Source organism: Oncorhynchus nerka, unplaced genomic scaffold, assembly GCF_034236695.1.
Source record: "Oncorhynchus nerka isolate Pitt River unplaced genomic scaffold, Oner_Uvic_2.0 unplaced_scaffold_2575, whole genome shotgun sequence".
In the NCBI taxonomy this organism is placed as follows: domain Eukaryota; kingdom Metazoa; phylum Chordata; class Actinopteri; order Salmoniformes; family Salmonidae; genus Oncorhynchus; species Oncorhynchus nerka.
In genome coordinates, this window is record NW_027038722.1 from 1 (window position 1) to 10,068 (window position 10,068).

Genomic DNA, 10,068 nt, shown 5'->3' on the forward strand with positions numbered 1-10,068 from the left:
TCCAGACAGGACCAGACTGGTATATGTTATTAATACTGTAGTGTCTATGTCATGATGTAGGAGCTGCTGTGTTATAGATCCAGACAGGACCAGACTGGTATATGTTATTAATACTGTAGTGTCTATGTCATGATGTAGGAGCTGCTGTGTTATAGATCCAGACAGGACCAGACTGGTATATGTTATTAGTAGTGTCTATGTCATGATGTAGGAGCTGCTGTGTTATAGATCCAGACAGGACCAGACTGGTATATGTTATTAATACTGTAGTGTCTATGTCATGATGTAGGAGCTGCTGTGTTATAGATCCAGACAGGACCAGACTGGTATATGTTATTAATACTGTAGTGTCTATGTCATGATGTAGGAGCTGCTGTGTTATAGATCCAGACAGGACCAGACTGGTATATGTTATTAATACTGTAGTGTCTATGTCATGATGTAGGAGCTGCTGTGTTATAGATCCAGACAGGACCAGACTGGTATATGTTATTAATACTGTAGTGTCTATGTCATGATGTAGGAGCTGCTGTGTTATAGATCCAGACAGGACCAGACTGGTATATGTTATTAATACTGTAGTGTCTATGTCATGATGTAGGAGCTGCTGTGTTATAGATCCAGACAGGACCAGACTGGTATATGTTATTAATACTGTAGTGTCTATGTCATGTGTCTGCTGTGTTATGATCCAGACAGGACCAGACTGGTATATGTTTGGAGTCATGCTGTGTTATAAATCCAGACAGGACCAGACTGGTATATGTTATTAATACTGTAGTGTCTATGTCATGATGTAGGAGCTGCTGTGTTATAGATCCAGACAGGACCAGACTGGTATATGTATTAATACTGTAGTGTCTATGTCATGATGTAGGAGCTGCTGTGTTATAGATCCAGACAGGACCAGACTGGTATATGTTATTAATACTGTAGTGTCTATGTCATGATGTAGGAGCTGCTGTGTTATAGATCCAGACAGGACCAGACTGGTATATGTTATTAATACTGTAGTGTCTATGTCATGATGTAGGAGCTGCTGTGTTATAGATCCAGACAGGACCAGACTGGTATATGTTATTAATACTGTAGTGTCTATGTCATGATGTAGGAGCTGCTGTGTTATAGATCCAGACAGGACCAGACTGGTATATGTTATTAATACTGTAGTGTCTATGTCATGATGTAGGAGCTGCTGTGTTATAGATCCAGACAGGACCAGACTGGTATATGTTATTAATACTGTAGTGTCTAGTCATGATGTAGGAGCTATGTCATGATGTAGGAGCTGCTGTGTTATAGATCCAGACAGGACCAGACTGGTATATGTTATTAATACTGTAGTGTCTATGTCATGATGTAGGAGCTGCTGTGTATAGATCCAGACAGGACCAGACTGGTATATGTTATTAATACTGTAGTGTCTATGTCATGAGGAGCTGTGTGTTATAGATCCAGAGCTGCTGTGTGTCTATAGATGTAGGAGCCATAGATCAGGACCAGACTGGTATATGTTATTATTAATACTATGTCATGAGTGTCTATGTCCATGATGTAGGAGCTGCTGTGTTATAGATCCAGACAGGACCAGACTGGTATATGTTATTAATACTGTAGTGTCTATGTCATGATGTAGGAGCTGCTGTGTTATAGATCCAGACAGGACCAGACTGGTATATGTTATTAATACTGTAGTGTCTATGTCATGATGTAGGAGCTGCTGTGTTATAGATCCAGACAGGACCAGACTGGTATATGTTATTAATACTGTAGTGTCTATGTCATGATGTAGGAGCTGCTGTGTTATAGATCCAGACAGGACCAGACTGGTATATGTTATTAATACTGTAGTGTCTATGTCATGATGTAGGAGCTGCTGTGTTATAGATCCAGACAGGACCAGACTGGTATATGTTATTAATACTGTAGTGTCTATGTCATGATGTAGGAGCTGCTGTGTTATAGATCCAGACAGGACCAGACTGGTATATGTTATTAATACTGTAGTGTCTATGTCATGATGTAGGAGCTGCTGTGTTATAGATCCAGACAGGACCAGACTGGTATATGTTATTAATACTGTAGTGTCTATGTCATGATGTAGGAGCTGCTGTGTTATAGATCCAGACAGGACCAGACTGGTATATGTTATTAATACTGTAGTGTCTATGTCATGATGTAGGAGCTGCTGTGTTATAGATCCAGACAGGACCAGACTGGTATATGTTATTAATACTGTAGTGTCTATGTCATGATGTAGGAGCTGCTGTGTTATAGATCCAGACAGGACCAGACTGGTATATGTTATTAATACTGTAGTGTCTATGTCATGATGTAGGAGCTGCTGTGTTATAGATCCAGACAGGACCAGACTGGTATATGTTATTAATACTGTAGTGTCTATGTCATGATGTAGGAGCTGCTGTGTTATAGATCCAGACAGGACCAGACTGGTATATGTTATTAATACTGTAGTGTCTATGTCATGATGTAGGAGCTGCTGTGTTATAAAGCCAGACAGGACCAGACTGGTATATGTTATTAATACTGTAGTGTCTATGTCATGATGTAGGAGCTGCTGTGTTATAGATCCAGACAGGACCAGACTGGTATATGTTATTAATACTGTAGTGTCTATGTCATGATGTAGGAGCTGCTGTGTTATAGATCCAGACAGGACCAGACTGGTATATGTTATTAATACTGTAGTGTCTATGTCATGATGTAGAGCTGCTGTGTTATAAAAGCCAGACAGGACCAGACTGGTATATGTTATTAATACTGTATGTCAGTGTCTATGTCATGATGTAGGAGCTGCTGTGTTATAGATCCAGACAGGACCAGACTGGTATATGTTATTAATACTGTAGTGTCTATGTCATGATGTAGGAGTTATAGATCCAGACAGGACCAGACTGGTATATGTTATTAATACTGTAGTGTCTATGTCATGATGTAGGAGCTGCTGTGTTATAAAGCCAGACAGGACCAGACTGGTATATGTTATTAATACTGTAGTGTCTATGTCATGATGTAGGAGCTGCTGTGTTATAGATCCAGACAGGACCAGACTGGTATATGTTATTAATACTGTAGTGTCTATGTCATGATGTAGGAGCTGCTGTGTTATAGATCCAGACAGGACCAGACTGGTATATGTTATTAATACTGTAGTGTCTATGTCATGATGTAGGAGCTGCTGTGTTATAGATCCAGACAGGACCAGACTGGTATATGTTATTAATACTGTAGTGTCTATGTCATGATGTAGGAGCTGCTGTGTTATAGATCCAGACAGGACCAGACTCAGGTGGACTGTAATGAAGCATGTACAGCCCTACGAAGAAAGGCCAACGAGGTAACACACACACACACACTTTATACACACACACACACACACTTTATACACACACACACACACTTTATACACACACACACACTTTATACACACACACACACATTACATGGACCCTGGTAGGTGGAGGTATGTAGAGAGTTACATGGACCCTGGTAGGTGGAGGTATGTAGAGAGTTACATGGACCCTGGTGGGTGGGTGGAGGTATGTAGAGAGTTACATGGACCCTGGTGGGTGGGTGGAGGTATGTAGAGAGTTACATGGACCCTGGTAGGTGGAGGTATGTAGAGAGTTACATGGACCCTGCTGGGTGGGTGGAGGTATGTAGAGAGTTACATGGACCCTGGTAGGTGGAGGTATATAGAGAGTTACATGGACCCTGGTGGGTGGGTGGAGGTATGTAGAGAGTTACATGGACCCTGGTAGGTGGAGGTATGTAGAGAGTTACATGGACCATGCTGGGTGGGTGGAGGTATGTAGAGAGTTACATGGACCCTGGTAGGTGGAGGTATGTAGAGAGTTACATGGACCCTGGTGGGTGGGTGGAGGTATGTAGAGAGTTACATGGACCCTGGTAGGTGGAGGTATGTAGAGAGTTACATGGACCCTGCTGGGTGGGTGGAGGTATCCAGAGAGTTACATGGACCCTGCTGGGTGGGTGGAGGTATCCAGAGAGTTACATGGACCCTGGTGGGTGGGTGGAGGTATCCAGAGAGTTACATGGACCCTGGTGGGTGGGTGGAGGTATCCAGAGAGTTACATGGACCCTGGTGGGTGGGTGGAGGTATCCAGAGAGTTACATGGACCCTGGTGGGTGGGTGGAGGTATCCAGAGAGTTAGATGGACCCTGGTGGGTGGGTGGAGGTATCCAGAGAGTTACATGGACCCTGGTGGGTGGGTGGAGGTATGTAGAGAGTTACATGGACCCTGGTGGGTGGGTGGAGGTATGTAGAGAGTTACATGGACCCTGGTGGGTGGGTGGAGGTATCCAGAGAGTTACATGGACCCTGATGGGTAGGTGGAGGTATCCACAGAGTTACATGGACCCTGCTGGGTGGGTGGAGGTATCCAGAGAGTTACATGGACCCTGGTGGGTGGGTGGAGGTATCCAGAGAGTTACATGGACCCCTGCTGGGTGTGTGACAGGTGTACTCAACATCTGATGATGTCATAATTATGTGTTCTCAACATCAGATGATGTCATAATTATGTGTTCTCAACATCAGATGATGTCATAATTATGTGTGTAGGTGAAAGAAGCAGAAGAGAATGCAGCCCTGGAGGAAGAGAGGAAGAAACAACAGGTGATATACCCTCCTCTCTCTCTCTCTCTCTCTCTCTCTCTCTCTCTCTCTCTCTCTCTCTCTCTCTCTCTTTACCCTCCTCTCTCTCTCTCTCTCTCTTTACCCTCCTCTCTCTCTCTCTCTCTCTTTACCCTCCTCTCTCTCTCTGTCTCTCTTTACCCTCCTCTCTCTCTCTCTCTCTCTTTACCCTCCTCTCTCTCTCTCTCTCTCTCTCTCTCTCTCTCTCTCTCTCTCTCTCTCTCTACTCTCGCTCTCTCTCTCTACCCTCCTCTCGCTCTCTCTCTTTACCCTCCTCTCGCTCTCTCTCTTTACCCTCCTCTCGCTCTCTCTCTTTACCCTCCTCTCTCTCTCTCTCTTTACCCTCCTCGCTCTCTCTCTCTTTACCCTCCTCTCTCTCTCTCTCTCTTTACCCTCCTCGCTCTCTCTCTCTTTACCCTCCTCTCTCTCTCTCTTTACCCTCCTCTCTCTCTCTCTCTTTACCCTCCTCTCTCTCTCTCTCTTTACCCTCCTCGCTCTCTCTCTCTTTACCCTCCTCTCTCTCTCTCTCTCTTTACCCTCCTCGCTCTCTCTTTTTACCCTCCTCTCTCTGTTTGTTGAACAGATGAAACCTCAGAAATGGTGATCATTATTTGGGGTGTTCCCCAAAGTTCAGAATTAGGACTGATACTGTTCCTCCTTAATATGCTTCACCTCAGCGACTACAACATTGTTATTCATATATTACTCGTGTGATTTGAGGTTTGAGATTTACGACATTGTTCATTAACATCTTTCACTCCTCTCTCCCTCTCTCTCTCTCTCTCTCTCTCTCTCTCTCTCTCTCTCCCTCTCTCTCTCTCTCTCTCCATCCCTCTGTCCATCTCTCTCTCCAACCCCTCTCTCTCCAACCCCTCTCTCCAACCCCTCTCTCTCCACCCCCTCTCTGTCCACCCCCTCTCTGTCCACCCCTCTCTGTCCACCCCCTCTCTGTCCACCCCCTCTCTCCACCCCTCTCTCTCCACCCTTTTCTCTCCCCTCTCTGTCCACCCCCTCTCTCTCCGTCCCTCCCCCTCTCTCTCCACCCCCTCTCTCTCCGTCCCTCCCCTCTCTCTCCGTCCCTCCCCCTCTCTATCCGTCCCCCTCTCTCTCTCCGTCCCTCCCCTCTCTCTCCGTCCCACCCCCTCTCTCTCCGTCCCTCCCCTCTCTCTCCGTCCCCTCCCCCTCTCTATCCGTCCATCCCTCTCTCTCCACCCCTCTCTCTCCACCCCCTCTCTCTCCACCCCCTCTCTCCACCCCCTCTCTCCACCCTCTCTCCCCCCCTCTCTCTCCACCCCTCTCTCTCCACCCCCTCTCTCCACCCCCTCTCTCTCCACCCCCTCTCTCTCCACCCCCTCTCTCTCCACCCCCTCTCTCTCCACCCCCTCTCTCTCCACCCCCTCTCTCCACCCCTCTCTCTCCACCCCCTCTCTCTACCCCCTCTCTCTCCACCCCCCTCTCTGTCCACCCCCTCTCTCTCCACCTCTGTCCATCCCCCTCTCTCTCCCCCCCCTCTCTCTCCATCCCCCTCTCTCTGTCCCTCCCCTCTCTCTCTCCACCCCCTCTCTATCCGTCCCTCTCTCTGTCATCCCCCTCTCTCTGTCCATCCCCTCTCTCTCCACCCCTCTCTCTCCACCCCTCTCTCTCCACCCCCTCTCTCTCCACCCCCTCTCTCTCCACCCCTCTCTCCACCCCCTCTCTCCCACCCCCCTCTCTCCACCCCCTCTCTCTCCACCCCCTCTCTGTCCACCCCCTCTCTCTCCACCTCTGTCCATCCCCTCTCTCTCCACCCCCTCTCTCTCCATCCCCTCTCTCTCTGTCCCTCCCTCTCTCTCTCTCCACCCCCTCTCTATCCGTCCCTCTCTCTGTCCATCCCCCTCTCTCTCCACCCCTCTCTCTCCACCCCTCTCTCTCCACCCCTCTCTCTCCCACCCCCTCTCTCTCCACCCCTCTCTCTCCACCCCCTCTCTCCACCCCCTCTCTCCACCCCCTCTCTCCACCCCTCTCTCCCACCCCCTCTCTCTCCACCCCTCTCTCTCCACGTCTGTCCATCCCCCTCTCTGTCCATCCCTCTCTCTCTCCACCCCCTCTCTCCATCCCCTCTCTCTCTGTCCCTCCCCCTCTCTCTCTCCACCCCCTCTCTGTCCGTCCCTCTCTCTGTCCATCCCCTCTCTCTCCATACCCCTCTCTCTGTCCATCCCCTCTCTCTCCATACCCCTCTCTCTGTCCATCCCCCTCTCTCCACACCCCTCTCTCTCCATCCCCCTCTCTCTCCACACCCCTCTCTCTGTCCATCCCCCTCTCTCTCCACACCCCTCTCTCTGTCCATCCCCCTCTCTCTCCATCCCTCTCAGGCTGAGTTGGAAGCCTTTGAGAATCGTCAGAAGGGCAGACGTAAGAAGCGAGGGAAGAGAGGAGAGGAGGAGGAGGAGGAGGAGGAGGGTGGTTGTAGGAGGTATAGAGTGGTCATGGTGTCTCTGGGTGGAGTTCTACTGGCTGCTGTCGCTTTCTATCTCATACAAATGGATTAGACACACACACACCAACACACACACCAACACACACACCAACACACACACACCATCACACACACCAACACACACACCAACGCACACACCAACACACGCACACACCCAGACAACATCTCACAGGCAGACAGAAACAGGCAGACAGACAGACAGACAGAGACTCTTCCTGGTTCAGATGATGTCTACTTTAGCAGAGGAGAGAGAACCAGTATCACTTCCTGTTTCACACTCTGAATGATTTATGATCTATTAGGATGGGTCTGAAATGGAACCCCATTAGGATGGGTCTGAAATGGAACCCCATTAGGATGGGTCTGAAATAGAACCCCATTAGGATGGGTCTGAAATAGAACCCCATTAGGATGGGTCTGAAATAGAACCCCATTAGGATGGGTCTGAAATGGAACCCCATTAGGATGGGTCTGAAATAGAACCCCATTAGGATGGGTCTGAAATGGAACCCCATTAGGATGGGTCTGAAATAGAACCCCATTAGGATGGGTCTGAAATGGAACCCCATTAGGATGGGTCTGAAATGGAACCCCATTAGGATGGGTCTGAAATAGAACCCCATTAGGATGGGTCTGAAATAGAACCCCATTAGGGTGGGTCTGAAATGGAACCCCATTAGGGTGGGTCTGAAATGGAACCCCATTAGGATGGGTCTGAAATAGAACCCCATTAGGGTGGGTCTGAAATAGAACCCCATTAGGGTGGGTCTGAAATGGAACCCCATTAGGATGGGTCTGAAATAGAACCCCGTTAGGGTGGGTCTGAAATAGAACCCCATTAGGGTGGGTCTGAAATGGAACCCCATTAGGGTGGGTCTGAAATAGAACCCCATTAGGGTGGGTCTGAAATAGAACCCCATTAGGATGGGTCTGAAATAGAACCCCATTAGGGTGGGTCTGAAATAGAACCCCATTAGGGTGGGTCTGAAATAGAACCCCATTAGGGTGGGTCTGAAATAGAACCCCATTAGGATGGGTCTGAAATAGAACCCCGTTAGGATGGGTCTGAAATGGAACCCCATTAGGATGGGTCTGAAATAGAACCCCATTAGGGTGGGTCTGAAATAGAACCCCATTAGGGTGGGTCTGAAATAGAACCCCATTAGGGTGGGTCTGAAATAGAACCCCGTTAGGGTGGGTCTGAAATAGAACCCCATTAGGATGGGTCTGAAATAGAACCCCATTAGGGTGGGTCTGAAATAGAACCCCATTAGGGTGGGTCTGAAATGGAACCCCATTAGGATGGGTCTGAAATAGAACCCCATTAGGGTGGGTCTGAAATAGAACCCCATTAGGATGGGTCTGAAATAGAACCCCATGCACTGGGTTAGACCTCATAGGGTGGGTCTGAAATAGAACCCCATTAGGATGGGTCTGAAATGGAACCCCATTAGGGTGGGTCTGAAATAGAACCCCATTAGGGTGGGTCTGAAATAGAACCCCATTAGGGTGGGTCTGAAATAGAACCCCATTAGGGTGGGTCTGAAATAGAACCCCATTAGGATGGGTCTGAAATAGAACCCCATTAGGGTGGGTCTGAAATAGAACCCCGTGCACTGGGTTAGACCTCATAGGGTGGGTCTGAAATGGAACCCCATTAGGGTGGGTCTGAAATAGAACCCCATTAGGGTGGGTCTGAAATAGAACCCCATTAGGGTGGGTCTGAAATAGAACCCCATTAGGATGGGTCTGAAATAGAACCCCGTTAGGGTGGGTCTGAAATAGAACCCCGTGCACTGGGTTAGACCTCATAGGGTGGGTCTGAAATAGAACCCCATTAGGATGGGTCTGAAATAGAACCCCATTAGGGTGGGTCTGAAATAGAACCCCATTAGGATGGGTCTGAAATAGAACCCCGTTAGGGTGGGTCTGAAATAGAACCCCATTAGGGTGGGTCTGAAATAGAACCCCATTAGGATGGGTCTGAAATAGAACCCCATTAGGGTGGGTCTGAAATAGAACCCCATTAGGGTGGGTCTGAAATAGAACCCCATTAGGATGGGTCTGAAATAGAACCCCATTAGGGTGGGTCTGAAATAGAACCCCATTAGGGTGGGTCTGAAATAGAACCCCATTAGGGTGGGTCTGAAATAGAACCCCATTAGGATGGGTCTGAAATAGAACCCCATTAGGATGGGTCTGAAATAGAACCCCGTGCACTGGGTTAGACCTCATAGGGTGGGTCTGAAATAGAACCCCGTGCACTGGGTTAGACCTCATAGGGAATAGGACAAACATATTTAGTCTCATTATTACAAGTGTTATTTTTCTTAATATCAGGATTATTATTGTTATGAAACTTGGTCTGCAATCCAGCTGGTTTTAACTCCGCCTAGAAACACCAGGAGATTTATCATTCAAGGGTCTCGGAGTCGGATTGCTGCTGATCTAGGATCAGTCGTTAGCAGCTTATTCAGGCTGATATGAAAATGTCAAACTGATCCTAGTTCAGCCTTCATGTCTCTATTGAGTGAACATCAGTCTGATTTGGGGATTTATTTCTGATTGTTGTGAGATCTGAACGTTTGGCGAGCGGTGAGGTGTTATTGTCTGTTGATGATTGATGATACTTTGTTTTGTGTAATAAAATAAAAAATAAAATCTGAATTTGGAAATAATGAAGTCTATTTTCATGTCTCAACTGTTGATGCCCTTTGGTGTTCTGGCAGCACACACACACACACACACCACCGACACATACACACACACACACACCACCGACCCACACACACACACCACCGACACACACACACCCCACCGACACACACACACCCCACCGACACACACACACCCCACCGACACACACACACACCACCGACACACACACACACACACACAACCGACCCACACACAC

General features: G+C 48.0%; 1 long non-coding RNA gene across 1 annotated transcript; it reads left to right on the forward strand.

The window, feature by feature from the left end:
* Positions 1-2,897: 2,897 nt before the first annotated feature.
* Positions 2,898-9,832, forward strand: LOC135567124 (uncharacterized). The gene is made up of 3 exons (XR_010462261.1): positions 2,898-3,358; positions 4,607-4,660; positions 7,030-9,832. It is a non-coding gene; the product is annotated as an uncharacterized LOC135567124 (long non-coding RNA).
* The last annotated feature ends 236 nt before the right edge of the window (positions 9,833-10,068 follow it).